This window comes from Schistocerca gregaria, chromosome 10, assembly GCF_023897955.1.
Source record: "Schistocerca gregaria isolate iqSchGreg1 chromosome 10, iqSchGreg1.2, whole genome shotgun sequence".
In the NCBI taxonomy this organism is placed as follows: Eukaryota; Metazoa; Arthropoda; class Insecta; order Orthoptera; family Acrididae; genus Schistocerca; species Schistocerca gregaria.
Window position 1 is genome coordinate 122,845,668 of NC_064929.1, and position 16,119 is coordinate 122,861,786.

At 42.4% G+C, this 16,119-nt stretch overlaps 1 protein-coding gene across 1 annotated transcript in view; it reads right to left on the minus strand.

The window, feature by feature from the left end:
• Positions 1–16,119, minus strand: part of LOC126293465 (uncharacterized) — an 84,554-nt gene that overhangs the window by 44,286 nt on the left and 24,149 nt on the right. The window lies entirely within an intron of this gene.

Below are 16,119 nucleotides of genomic sequence, written 5' to 3' on the forward strand. Positions count from 1 at the left end.
TGAACCCTCTGCCAGGCGATTTGCAGAATATCCATGTAGATTTAGATGTGGATGTAGATGTAAGCGTAGCCTCGCACTTCGAAGGCAACTCGCTTACCGACTAAGTTAGGACATTTTACACATCCGCCATCAGCTGGTCTCCCTACAACGCAGAAGCTCGCCCGTATACCTTTGAAACGTCCCCTTAGAAAAATTATACACGACTGTGCTTAAACTGACACACAAAATTTTTTTGGCGCAATGCAATCTGACTTTCAATAACCCCTAAACAAGAATGGCCCTAACTAACATTAACCTGTACCTTTCACAAATCACTTACCTCACAAAAATCTTCGTTACTCGAACTACTGCAATACAGTGAGCGCCACTACTGCCAGCTAAATAAGATTCACACTACGGAAGGCACTAACTACTGATAGGCATAGTTATCAAACGACAGATTTTAATAGAGAATAAACAATGTATTTACCTTAATAGTCATAATATATATAGCAGTTCATGACATCCAGCCTTACAAAATTCAAAACTCCGCCATCTCTCTCCCCATATCTACCACTGCTGGCGGCTCACCTCCAACTGCGCAACGCTAACCGCTATTCACATCCTGCTGCCCAACACTACAATGGCAGACAACAATGCAAACCAGCCACAGACTGCACACGGCACAGGCAGAGACTTTTCATACAGAGCGCTACGTGGCGTTACCAATAAGAAAACCTAAACAGCCTTCTTACACCTTGACGAACATATTCTTTCAGAAGAAAAGTATTGCGTAAATTTGAATGTGGTCGGTGTGACCAAAGCTGTACTGGCGGGAGTCAGGCATTAGCCACACAGAAACTCTGAAGACTCGAAAGAGGACACAAACTCATGTTGTTATAAGAATGTCCGATTAGCACAAATGAGCTCGAGGAAGGATGTTTATAAATCGTGATTCGAAAACGGAGAAATATAATACGAAAAATTTCAGGCATTTTTATATGGCTGTGTACACAAAATTAATAGGCCTTATATCATGACAGACTAAGGGCATAACTCCAACTGAAACACACACACACACACACACACACACACACACACACACACACACACACACACACAGAGAGAGAGAGAGAGAGAGAGAGAGAGAGAGAGAGAGAGTGCGATTAGTAAGGAACATAAGTCGTCAGAACAGAACATCCGCTAGAATTTTCCAAAACCTTCTCCAATATGAAATATATTCTTGCGATGTAATACATGCAAGCAGCAAGTTCTGGATTACGAACAAGGTACAAAGTTATCCTTCTCCGTGTTTACAAGCAGCTTCAAGCCGTCCAGCGAACTTGATTACATGATAAACTACGTAACAACGTAACATACACCCAAACTGTATCTACAACAGTACCTGTTGTGTATATACAGGGTGTTTCAAAAATGACCGGTATATTTGAAACGGCAATACAAACTAAACGAGCAGCGATAGAAATACACCGTTTGTTGCAATATGCTTGGGACAACAGTACATTTTCAGGCGGACAAACTTTCGAAATTACAGTAGTTACAATTGTCAACAACAGATGGCGCTGCGGTCTGGGAAACTCTATAGTACGATATTTTCCACATATCCACCATGCGTAGCAATAATATGGCGTAGTCTCTGAATGAAGTTACCCGAAACCTTTGACAACGTGTCTGGCGGAATGGCTTCACATGCAGATGACATGTACTGCTTCAGCTGTTCAATTGTTTCTGGATTCTGGCGGTACACCTAGTCTTTCAAGTGTCCCCACAGAAAGAAGTCACAGGGGTTCATGTCTGGCGAATAGGGAGGCCAATCCAAGCCGCCTCCTGTATGTTTCGGATATCCCAAAGCAATCACACGATCATCGAAATATTCATTCAGGAAATTAAAGACGTCGGCCGTGCGATGTGGCGGGGCAACATCTTGCATAAACCACGAGGTGTTCGCAGTGTCGTCTAAGGCAGTTTGTACCGCCACAAATTCACAAAGAATGTCCAGATAGCGTGATGCAGTAATCGTTTCGGATCTGAAAAATGAGCCAATGATTCCTTTGGAAGAAATGGCGGCCCAGACCAGTACTTTTTGAGGATGCAGGGACGATGCCACTGCAACATGGGGCTATTCGGTTCCCCATATGCGCCAGTTCTGTTTATTGACGAAGCCGTCCTGGTAAAAATAAGCTTCGTCAGTAAACCAAATGCTGCCCACATGCATATCACCATCAGCAATCCTGTGCACTATATCGTTAGCTGATGTCTCTCGTGCAGCAATGGTAATGGCGCTGAGGGGTTGCGTTTTAATTTTGTACGGATAGAGGTGTAAACTCTGGCGCATGAGACGATACGTGGACGTTGGCGTTATTTGGATCGCAGCTGCAACACGGCGAACGGAAACCCGAGGCCGCTGTCGGATCACCTGCTGCACTAGCTGCGCGTTGGCCTCTGTGGTTGCTGTACCCGGTCGCCCTACCTTTCCAGCACATTCATCCGTCACGTTCCCAATCTGTTGAAATTTTTCGAGCAGATCCTTGATTGTATCGCTTTTCGGTCCTTTGGTTACATTAAACCTCCATTGAAAACTTCGTCTTGTTGCAACAACACTGTGTTCTGGGCGGTGGAATTCCAACACCAGAAAAATCCTCTGTTCTAAGGAATAAACGATGTTGTCCACAGCACACTTGCACGTTGTGTACACCACACGCCTACAGCAGAAAGACAACGTACAGAATGGTGCATCCACAGACTGCGTTGTCTTCTATATCTTTCACATCACTTGCAGCGCCATCTGTTGTTGCAAATTGTAACTACTGTAATTTCGAAAGTTTGTCCGCCTGAATATGTAATGTCGTCCCAAGCATATTGCAACAAACGGTTTATTTCTATCGCTGCTCGTTTAGTTTGTATTGCCGTTTCAAATATACCGGTCATTTTTGAAACACCCTGTAGTTCTGCGTAGTCAGCGCGTACACAACTTTCCCACTAGAGCGCGCCCCGCTAAGCACAACAGCGCAGGCGCAGCGCTCGTCCATCTCTGCACTACGAGATGGCGCTGCCTTAGAGACGGCCCAAATTCTGCTTCCGCCGATCCGCGTATTAATATGTAACGGAGCCAATGAGACTGCTGCTAACGTAGAACCTTTTCTCCTCACGGATTACACTCGCGCAATGATACATGAACGTGCGAGGTATTATAACGAGTGTACAGACCTCTGATTAGTCAGTCTGCATTTGTCTGTACCAGTCCACAGTCAAGTTTCAGTGTGCGCTTAATGAAATTACCATATTCCTGTACATAGCCATGAAGATAAATGTATACACACTTTGTCAAGTATCAGAGATATGTGAGAATAAGATTAACGTACCAAGAGCAAAGGAACTTCAGACTATCAATTGTAAACAGTATCCAGAATCAAGTTAAGTAATTTCTATGATTTCTCTTATTTTAATAAATATGTGTTAAAATTAATCAAGTTCTGTTTAAAGTTGGTCACTGTGTCTGCTACTGTAAGTGTGCAAGTGGCATTTCTATCGTCTGAGCTAACGGCAGAAAATAAACACGCCACAATAAGACCACGAAACATATTGCTGACACTCGCCTACTTCGTTAGAGTGACAAGTCAAATAATCTGATGGTATGTGTACCGAAGGTGTTACAGTACGCACAACACAGTACTGCAATCCCAACAACACAATGCTGACATGCATTAGTTCACTTTTTCATATTTGTTTACTAACAGCCACTCATACACTGGCAGATGACACGCTGTGTGCCGAAGAAGCGGCAAGAAAGACGTAGAAAATATGCCGGAAAAAAGCGAAAACAAACATAGAAACCATGCTGTGACGTAAAGTAAATAAGATATTATGAGACTATTCATAGAAAACTGTGTTTGTAACATGACAGTAAACACTTAATAACGTTTTACAATGTTTATAAGTATGCCATCTTCTCATGTTTTAGACTTAAAGAACGCACTCATCAGGATGCTTTTGTCACTGAAACTATTTTGCGAATAAATAAATAACTAATGAAAGTGTTTTGCATCAAGATGGACCAACTGTTGTTTTAATGCAAACGCTCACATAAGAGCTTCAAGATAAAATGATGGCACTCGTAATACTGTGCTAATGAAGAAGAAAATACACCTAAGATATTGCGCAAAGTTTTGTTTTTCACCAAAATACCTGTGACGCACTATCGAAAACGGCGAATAATTTAATACGATCGTCTGGTTGTAGTATATGGACAGTTATGTGAAAAGTGATACATTCCTTAGTGAATAAACTACTAACTTGTCCTGAAATTGGAATAAAGAATTCCAGTATTGCTGTCGAGAAGTCGAAGGGATACGAAATTAGATCATTTTATTTATTGGGTCAAAAGATATGGTCTATATCAAAAAGAATCATCCGATTTAAAAAAAAAAGGTCGTAACTATTATGTTATTTGACATATGTGCGTGAGCAAAGTACTGTCGGAAAGGGCAAACTCTCGAGTTTTACCGGCTTCCCGCTAGGTAGCATCAGTGTGCGCCCACTTTTGTTTTAGTAAAATGGTGTCAGGACAACAGAAAGGGTTTTGTGTTCTACGTTTTGCGCAGTGCAGGTCAGTAGTAACTGTTCAGCGTGACTTTCGTACTAGGTATGGTGTGGGTCCTCCTACAGCACAGAGCATTAGATGATGGCATTGAACAATTCCGAGAAACAGGTTGTTTGTGTAAAGGCAAATCGCCGGGCCGTGCCCGAGTGTCTGACACTGACGTCGAACAAATCCGCTATAGTTTCAAGAGGAGTCCGCAGAAACAAGTTCGCCGAGCAGCTCGACAGCTCAGCATGCCCCCGATGTCCGTCTGGTGTGTGCTGCGTCGACGTTTACAAATGAAACCGTACAAAGTTCAGCTACTGCAACGTGGTTGTGAAGGTGACAAACAACGACGTGGGGAGTTCTGTAATTTCGTTCTTGGCAAGATGGAGGATCACAGTTTTCTTCCACGCTTAGTGTTTAGTGACGAGTCAACTTTCCATTTAAATAGAAAGGTGGACTGTCATAATATGAGAATATGGGCGTAGGTAACAACCACAGAAGTAGTCCAGCATGAGAGGCACTCTCCAAAATTTATTATGAATTGAGCAGTTTCACGGAAAAAAGGTGTAAGGTCCCTATTTCTTAGCCGAGAACATTATTACAGGAAGCACATAATTCGATATGCTTGAGAACTTTCTTTTCCCACAGTTGGAGACTGATTCCAACGACTTCATTTACAGGGTGGGACAGCGCCACACTGGCAACTGGATTGCGGGGATTTTTAAATCGAAGGATTACTGAACGATGGATCGGTCGCTCTGGACCAAATGATTCGGCCTTACATTACTGTCCTCCAAGACCACCAGAATTGACTGTATGTGATTATTTCTCCTGGGGGTTTATAAAAGATTCTGTTCGTGTGCCTCCATTACCAACAACAATGAATGAACTGACACATCGCGTAACAGCAGCTGTAGAAGCTGTAACTCAGGACATGCTCGCTGCAATGTGGCAACAATTTGAATACCTCAATGACGTATGCCGTGAATCTCGAGGGGGACATATTGATCACCTACGAGAAGTTATGAAAAAAATTTTTTTGAGTTTCCTGTTCACCACAAAACAAAATTCATTGCATATGTCTATTAGTTTCAGGGAAATACACAAGCGTCCGATTCCACCCCCCTGCTTTGACCTATGACGTCACAAATATGGCGGAAAATACCATACACTACGACTCCAGTATGGCGCCTATGACGTCATTACGTACACATGACCACAAACTCGAAAATACATTGAAAAACCAACACACACACGTTCCACAAAAAACCTAATGAAACTAACGGGACGAGCGTGGGATTTGGGGTTTTTTGGGTGGGGACAAAGTAAATATAAACAAATTTAGACACACACCACCATACCAAACCACACATAACGACGAAACAAACCGACACTACATAACTCCCCAAATTTCACTAAACATAATATCCTCTGGAATTGGACACTTCCCTTGACCTATATAGTTCAACAGCAACTCCCGATCCCACAAATAACACTTCCCTTGATCTATATAGCTCAATAACAGCTTCCGATCCCACAAATTGGTATCGTACACTTCCCTTGACCTATATAGCTCAACAGCAACTCCCGATACCGGAACACCCACAGCTACAACCACACATTGAAATTTGACACTTCCTCTGACCTATATAGATCAACAGAAACTGCCGATACCAAACCATAAAACCGAAAATTACAATCACGTCCACAATCATTACTACCTCAAAAAACACAACAAACCAACAAAATTGGAATCGAACACCTCCCTTGACCTGGTATCATCCTTACGGCATCTCCACATATAGCCGTCCCTGGTCCGAGACACCCAAAAATCGGAATAGGAAGAAATTTTGTTACAGTCACCGCACTGTCCCCCATCATCGCCGACAACCGAAAACTGTTGACTTCGTCAGTCATATCCATTCCTACCAAAGACATAAAAATATCTATTTACCAAAATTCTCACACGTCGAACAGAAAATAACTACAATAACGTCGAAATAACAAAACTAAAATCGTTAACTCATAGAAAAATGCACCGCTGAAAGCACAGTCCCGATACCATACATGTGCAATGCTATCACGCAAATGAACCACATACGGCACGTAACACGCTACCCATAAACACACCACCAGAGAGAACCACCGACCGCAACAGTACGCCACCTATAAACACGCCATACACGCAGACTAAACCAAAAACATCACTTAACACACCACCAGAGAGCACCACCGATCACATTAAAACGACACCTACAAACACGCCACTCTCACAAACTAAATTCCGCGCCGTCGTGACGTCGCACACTAGAACAGCCTTACGTCACGGGCCAAAGCCGACGAGTGGGATCGGACGCTTCGGTCGACCAACTTTGAGAAATATAGACATGACCGATCGGGTGATTCTTTTTGATACACACTGTATGTGGTGTCACCGCCAGACACCACACTTGCTAGGTGGTAGCCTTTAAATCAACCGCGGTCCGGTAGTATACGTCGGACCCGCGTGTCGCCACTATCAGTGATTGCAGACCGAGCGCCGCCACACTGCTGGTCTAGTCTAGAGCGACTCCCTAGCACTCGCCGTAGTTGTACAGCCGACTTTGCTAGTGATGGTTCAGTGACAAAATACGCTCTCATTTGCCGAGACGTTAGTTTAGCATAGCCTTCAGCTACGTCATTTGCTACGACCTAGCAAGGCGCCATATTCAGTTAGTATAAGTACTACCTTCAAGAATATGTTCTGAACAGATATTATTGTGACTCATGTGCCGTCAAGAGCAACGTTCATCATTAATGGATTAAAGTTAAGTATCAAACTAATTACGTCCGTTTTCTGAATTCTCATGCCTTGTCATGTTCCAGACCTCACGTCAGTATAGTTCTTCCCTCATCACGCCAGCCTGCGTGAGCTAAAACGCGTGCATTTCGGCCTCCATTCGTAACACGGTGTTGGCTCTTCTGCCAACACTACACTGTACATTTGGGTACTGGTATCTATGACGACGCTGGTGAGACGAAAGTTGCGACTGTCTTCTTAACAGTGTACCTGTATTTGTCCACTTTTGGAATGTGTTACACCACAAATTTGGAAGCCTCCATGCGATTGGTTCCAATCCACCGCGCGGAAGAAATTCTAGGAGAGGGGACAAGTGTGGCCGGCCGGTGTGACCGAGCGGTTCTAGGTGCTTCAGCTTGGAACCCCGATGCTGCTACGGTCGAAGATTCGAACCCTGCCCCCGGCATGGCTGTGGGTGATGGTAAGAGGTTAATTAGCTTTAAGTAGTTCTAAGTCTAGGGGACTGATGACCTCAGATGTTAAGTAACTCAGCGCTCAGAACGATTTGAACCATTTGGAGGGGTGTGCCCAACGCAAAGTTTGAGACATTTCCGCCCGGTGCTCTTGGTAGAGTCGGCTCTCGCCTTTCGGTCGCAGTAGATTAAAAGACTGATCTCTCGCTGCTCTGGACAGCCTGCCTTCCGTTGGCTGTCTAATATACTTTCATTTAATTGTAACTGTTGACGAAGTTGCTGAAGTTGCGAATTCAACGTAACTTTCCGAGAACAGTTGGCAATTGAGCGTTCTGCTTACAAGCGGCCTATGTTGTCCGTCTTGAGCAGTTTTGGCTAAAGTTTACTGTATCGGATTTACTGTGTGATTTCGCTTATTAAAATGAGTCACTGTACCGTCAGTGATTGTATGGCGAGCCTTCTTCGTCTCCATCAGAGGCGCGTTTGTATTGCTAGGAAGTCTTTAGTCTGGGACAACCAGACCAGGATAATTTCTTTCGGGCTATTATCATCACTACGACGAGACGTGGAAGCAACCAGCCAGCGCCTCAGGTACGCCAGATCGTGTCCTTGCAGCTAAGAAGACAGTTGGTAATGTATGTCCGCAGCACTGGCAAATCAGGGAATTTTGCTCTGCGATAATCAGATCTCAGCAGAGCGCGCCTGTTCCGTCTTTTATAACGTGGTTCTGTCTTGGGTGTTCACAGTCTTCTCACTGCTGAAGCAGCAATTAATGTCGGGTTAGCTGGGTGTTTCTCTTGAGATTTGAGTTGCTTGGAATTGGCTCCACATACCACATTGTCATAAATGTCACAAGCTAGTTCATGGACAACTTCACCTTCACAGGTTTTTATTTGAGTACCCAATTTGACATATTGTAAATGTTTCATGTGTTTTGTTTATTATTTTGAGTTCAGCTATAATAAATCAAATTGTTATTTTGGACAGAACTTTCATCCTGTAGATCGGTAGAGAAACCCTCTCCTTTCTCACCACGTTAATGAAACTTTTCTTTATCAAATTAATTTCTATCAAATTAAATTGTTGCAGGTGCCAAACTTTTTTCTACTCCACTTGCTGAGACGATTACAGTCAGTTCGTGTTTCTTCTTAATCCACGTGAAACAGCACAAAAGTCGGATTTAAAAAAGGGGGGAGGGGAGGGGGGGTGTTACAGAATAATTTCCGTATGAAGATTCTAGACCAATTTAGTGTTCAATACACAAGCTAGTTCATGGACAACTTCACCTTCACTGGTTTTTATTTGAGTACCCAATTTGACATATTGTAAATGTTTCATGTGTTTTGTTTATTATTTTGAGTTCAGCTATAATAAATCAAATTGTTATTTTGGACAGAACTTTCATCCTGTAGATCGGTAGAGAAACCCTCTCCTTTCTCACCACGTTAATGAAACTTTTCTTTATCAAATTAATTTCTATCAAATTAAATTGTTGCAGGTGCCAAACTTTTTTCTACTCCACTTGCTGAGACGATTACAGTCAGTTCGTGTTTCTTCTTAATCCACGTGAAACAGCACAAAAGTCGGATTTAAAATAGGGGGGAGGGGAGGGGGGGTGTTACAGAATAATTTCCGTATGAAGATTCTAGACCAATTTAGTGTTCAATACACAAGCTAGTTCATGGACAACTTCACCTTCACAGGTTTTTATTTGAGTACCCAATTTGACATATTGTAAATGTTTCATGTGTTTTGTTTATTATTTTGAGTTCAGCTATAATAAATCAAATTGTTATTTTGGACAGAACTTTCATCCTGTAGATCGGTAGAGAAACCCTCTCCTTTCTCACCACGTTAATGAAACTTTTCTTTATCAAATTAATTTCTATCAAATTAAATTGTTGCAGGTGCCAAACTTTTTTCTACTCCACTTGCTGAGACGATTATAGTCAGTTCGTGTTTCTTCTTAATCCACGTGCAACAGCACAAAAGTCGGATTTAAAAAAGGGGGGAGGGGAGGGGGGGTGTTACAGAATAATTTCCGTATGAAGATTCTAGACCAATTTAGTGTTCAATACACAAGCTAGTTCATGGACAACTTCACCTTCACAGGTTTTTATTTGAGTACCCAATTTGACATATTGTAAATGTTTCATGTGTTTTGTTTATTATTTTGAGTTCAGCTATAATAAATCAAATTGTTATTTTGGACAGAACTTTCATCCTGTAGATCGGTAGAGAAACCCTCTCCTTTCTCACCACGTTAATGAAACTTTTCTTTATCAAATTAATTTCTATCAAATTAAATTGTTGCAGGTGCCAAACTTTTTTCTACTCCACTTGCTGAGACGATTACAGTCAGTTCGTGTTTCTTCTTAATCCACGTGAAACAGCACAAAAGTCGGATTTAAAAAAGGGGGGAGGGGAGGGGGGGTGTTACAGAATAATTTCCGTATGAAGATTCTAGACCAATTTAGTGTTCAATACACAAGCTAGTTCATGGACAACTTCACCTTCACAGGTTTTTATTTGAGTACCCAATTTGACATATTGTAAATGTTTCATGTGTTTTGTTTATTATTTTGAGTTCAGCTATAATAAATCAAATTGTTATTTTGGACAGAACTTTCATCCTGTAGATCGGTAGAGAAACCCTCTCCTTTCTCACCACGTTAATGAAACTTTTCTTTATCAAATTAATTTCTATCAAATTAAATTGTTGCAGGTGCCAAACTTTTTTCTACTCCACTTGCTGAGACGATTATAGTCAGTTCGTGTTTCTTCTTAATCCACGTGCAACAGCACAAAAGTCGGATTTAAAAAAGGGGGGAGGGGAGGTGGGGTGTTACAGAATAATTTCCGTATGAAGATTCTAGACCAATTTAGTGTTCAATACACAAGCTAGTTCATGGACAACTTCACCTTCACAGGTTTTTATTTGAGTACCCAATTTGACATATTGTAAATGTTTCATGTGTTTTGTTTATTATTTTGAGTTCAGCTATAACAAAACAAATTGTTATTTTGGACAGAACTTTCATCCTGTAGATCGGTAGAGAAACCCTCTCCTTTCTCACCACGTTAATGAAACTTTTCTTTATCAAATTAATTTCTATCAAATTAAATTGTTGCAGGTGCCAAACTTTTTTCTACTCCACTTGCTGAGACGATTACAGTCAGTTCGTGTTTCTTCTTAATCCACGTGAAACAGCACAAAAGTCGGATTTAAAAAAGGGGGGAGGGGAGGGGGGATGTTACAGAATAATTTCCGTATGAAGATTCTAGACCAATTTAGTGTTCAATACACAAGCTAGTTCATGGACAACTTCACCTTCAAAGGTTTTTATTTGAGTACCCAATTTGACATATTGTAAATGTTTCATGTGTTTTGTTTATTATTTTGAGTTCAGCTATAATAAATCAAATTGTTATTTTGGACAGAACTTTCATCCTTTAGATCGGTAGAGAAACCCTCTCCTTTCTCACCACGTTAATGAAACTTTTCTTTATCAAATTAATTTCTATCAAATTAAATTGTTGCAGGTGCCAAACTTTTTTCTACTCCACTTGCTGAGACGATTACAGTCAGTTCGTGTTTCTTCTTAATCCACGTGAAACAGCACAAAAGTCGGATTTAAAAAAGGGGGGGGAGGGGGGTGTTACAGAATAATTTCCGTATGAAGATTCTAGACCAATTTAGTGTTCAATACACAAGCTAGTTCATGGACAACTTCACCTTCACAGGTTTTTATTTGAGTACCAAATTTGACATATTGTAAATGTTTCATGTGTTTTGTTTATTATTTTGAGTTCAGCTATAATAAATCAAATTGTTATTTTGGACAGAACTTTCATCCTTTAGATCGGTAGAGAAACCCTCTCCTTTCTCACCACGTTAATGAAACTTTTCTTTATCAAATTAATTTCTATCAAATTAAATTGTTGCAGGTGCCAAACTTTTTTCTACTCCACTTGCTGAGACGATTACAGTCAGTTCGTGTTTCTTCTTAATCCACGTGCAACAGCACAAAAGTCGGATTTAAAAAAGGGGGGAGGGGAGGGGGGGTGTTACAGAATAATTTCCGTATGAAGATTCTAGACCAATTTAGTGTTCAGTACACTGCTAGCCCCGACACCACGCATATTCACGTTCCTCGCTAATGACCATATCTACTTGCTCCATCTCGCATAGGTTTACAACGTTACGCCTACATATTTAATCGACGTTACTGTGTCAAGCACCACAGCACTAATACTGTATTCGAACATCAAAGGATTGTTTTTCTTACTCATCTGGATTACATTTCCCATATTTGCAAGAAGCTGCTGTTCATCACACAAAACAGATATTTCATGAACGTCTCCTGTATCCTCCTTTGTAATACACCAGAGTGTCTCCAGCAAACAGCCGTAGATTGCTGCTCACCCTGCGCACCAGATAATATATACATACAGACAACACCGTCTGTCCTATAACACTTTCCTGCTGCAATCCTGTCAATACCTTTGTCTCTGACGAACACTCTCCGTTTAAGATATTGTACCAGGTCCTATTACTTAAAAAGTCTTCGAGACACTCACATATGTGAGAACGTATAGCGGACACTCGGACCTTTATCAACGGTCTACAGTTTGGCGCAGTGTAAAACGCATTCCTGAAATCTAGGAATATGGAATTTCCGTGTTTCCTTTTATTCATAGTTCGCAGGATATGACATGGAAAGGTTATTTCCGCGCGAGTGGTAACTTTCTAAAACACAAGCTTTTGTTTCTGAAGCATACGTGTCACATTCGACCTTAGAAACTGCTCAGGAATTCTGCAGTAAACAGAGGAAAAGGATATTAGTCCATATCTTTGTAGGCCCATTGTTTTAACCTTCTCATGTCAAGTTGAGAAGTAGAACTGTTGAGTTATTTCCAAATGAACCATCTACTTATCTGCGTTGTGGATTTAGATATGTGATCTATAACCGTATGATTGGAAAGGTTGTGAAATCTTGTCACCTCAAGTAAGTATCCAATGTGATAACTGCTGCTCATTCTATAGACAACGATTGAATTCACTGAGGACTTAGCCTAATATTAAAAGCCAGTGGTAGAGGGTGTCCATTGATCGTGACTGGGTCAAATATCTCATGAAATAAGCGTAAAAAAAAACTACAAAGAACGAAACTTGTCTAGCTTGAAGGGAGAAACCAGATGACGCTATGGTTGGCACGCTAGATAGCGCTGCTATAGGTCAAACGGATATCAACTGCGTTTTCTTTTTAAATAGGAACCCCAAATTTTTATTACATATTCATGTAGCACATAAAGAAATATGAATGTTTTAGTTAGACCAGCTATTTCGCCTTGTCATAGCTGGCGCTGTAATAGTCACAAACATATGGCACACAATTTTAGACGAGCGGTTGGTAACAGGCAGGTTTTTTAAATTAAGATACAGAGCGTATGTACGTTTGAACATTTTATTTTGGTTGTTCCAATGCGATACATGTATCATTGTAACTTATCATTTGTGAGAACGCATGCTGTTACAGCGCGATTATCTGTAAATCTCACATTAATGCAATAAATGCTCAACATTATATCCATCCGACTCAATGCATTTGGCAATACGTATAACGACATTCCTCTCAACACCGACGTTTTTTAAATTCCCGATTCTCACGCAATTTGTCTGCCACTGATGTGCAGATTAGCTGCGACAGCAGCTAAAACACCTACTTGGGCATCAGCATTTGTTGCAGGTCGTGGTTGACGTTTCAGATATGGCTAAACACTTTCTGTTTCCCTAAATAACGTAACTAGCACACGCCCGTTGGGCATTTTGATCACAGTATCCATATATCAACACGATGTCGACCTTTTCCGCAATTGGTGAACGGTCCACTTTAACACGGGTAATGTATCACGAAGCAAATACCGTCCCCACTGGCGAAATGTTACGTGATACCACGTACTTTGTCACTATTACAGCGTTTCATTCTTTGTAGATTTTTCGTTTGATGGTTAATTCGTGAGATATTTGGCCCTGTCACTATCAATGGACCACCCTGTATACGAGTTTACTAGTCACAGTTCACCTGGACACTGTCAGAGTTGGCATTACTGTTGAACGTGGACGTTCAGTGCTCTGCAGGCACACGCGAGGGCTCTGAATTATCTACTGAGCCTACATGCGTGCCGTGTCCCCTTGCACGCGGATCGGTGCGGACATTGGATTCGGCGGTATTTGCACAGAAGCCCTGATGGCGAGGGTGGCTGGGGTAGGGGAAGGGAGGGCGTTAAGCTGATTGGCCGCGAGGCACGCAGCCAATTAGGGACGCGTAATTCGGGGCCGGCAGCGCGCAGCGGGGATCCCCCTAAAACACCTGCCGCCAGGGCTGCCAACTGCGGCGCTAAGCCACGGCAGCCGCCTGCTCTGCTTGCGGTCTCTCTCCCCATCCCCCACCCCTCCCTCCTTCCACACCACGGCGACTCTGGACCCTTTGAATGCTGGGGATCCCTCGTTACTTAATTATCCCGCTCTTCACAGTCGATCTCACCTGCATCGCACAGCTTTGATTTTGCTCGCATCCGCCTGTTTCAGTCGATTCGGTACTGCAGGTATAATTTGATTTAATTCGTCAGACCCACTGCTGGCATATGAGACATAGCCATTTGGTTATTGGACTCGTCACTACCTAACACATCGATAGCGATGTATCCTCAGACCAAGAGTGTAGCGGAAAGTGTCCAGTTATCGGGTAACATTTTAACTTTACACTATTGGCCATTAAAATTGCTACACCACGAATATGACGTGCTACAGACGCGAAATTTAACCGACAGGAAGAAGATGCTGTGATATGCAAATGATTAGCTTTTCAGAGCATTCACACAAGGTTGCGCCAGTAGCGACACCTACAACGTTCTCACATGAGGAAAGTTTCCAACAGATTTCTCATACACAAACAGGAGGTGACCGGCGTTGCCTGGTGAAACGTTGTTGTGAAGTCTAGTGTAAGGAGGAGAAATGTGTACCATCACGATTCCGACTTTGATAAAGGTCTAGTGTAAGGAGGAGAAATGTGTACCATCACGATTCAGACTTAGATAAAGGTCGGATTGTAGCCTATCGCGATTATGGTTTATCGTATCGCGTCATTGCTGCTCGCGGTGGTCGAGTTCCAATGACCGTTAGCAGAAAATGGAATCGGTGGGTTTAGGGGGGTAATACGAAACGCCGCGCTGGATCCAAACGGCTTCGTATCACTAGCAGTCGAGATGACAGGCATCTCATCCACATGGCTGTAACGGATCGTGCAGCCACGTCTCGATCCCTGCGTCAACAGATGGGGACGTTTGAAAGGCAACAACCATCTGCACGAACAGTTCGACGGCGTTTGCAGCAGCATGGACTATCAGCTCGGAGACCGTGGCTGCAGTTACCCTTGACGCTGCATCACAGACAGGAGCGCCTGCGATGGTGTACTCAACGACGAACCTGGGTGCACGAATGGCAAATCATCGTTTTTCGGATGAATCCAGGTTCTGTTTACAGCATCATGATGGTCGCATCCGTTTTGGCGACATCGCACGGAACACTCATTGATACTGGCGTATCACCAGGCGTGATGGTTTGAGGTTCCATTGGTTACACGTCTCGGTCACCGCATTGACGGGACTTTGAACAGTGTACGTTACATTTCAGATGTGTTACGACGCATGGCTCTATCCTTCATTTGATCCCTGTGAAACCATACATTTCAGCAGGATAATTCACGACCGCATATTGCAGGTCCTGTACGGGCCTTTCTGGATACAGAAAATGTTCGACTGTTCCCTTGGCCAGCACATTCTACAGATCTCTCAGCAATTGAAAACGTCTGGTCAATGGTGGCCGAGCAACTGGCTCGTCACAATACGCCAGTCACTATCCTCGATCAACTGTGGTATCTACTTGAAGCTGCAAGGGCAGCTGTACCTGTACACGCCATCCAAGCTGTTTGACTCAATACCCAGGCGTATCAAAAACCTTATTACGGCCGGAGGTGGTTGTTCTGGGTACTGATTTATGAGAATGCACCGAAATTGCATGAAAATGTAATCACATGTGAGTTCTAGTATAATATATTAGTCCAATGAATACCCGTTTATCATCTGCATTTCTGCTCAGTGTAGCAATTTTAATGGCCAGAAGTGTAGAATTACCAGTGATAGCTGACATTTGAGTATTAATCGATTGTACAGTAATTGTTATCGAGCTGTTGCATGTGAGTGAGCAGTCAAATTGTAAG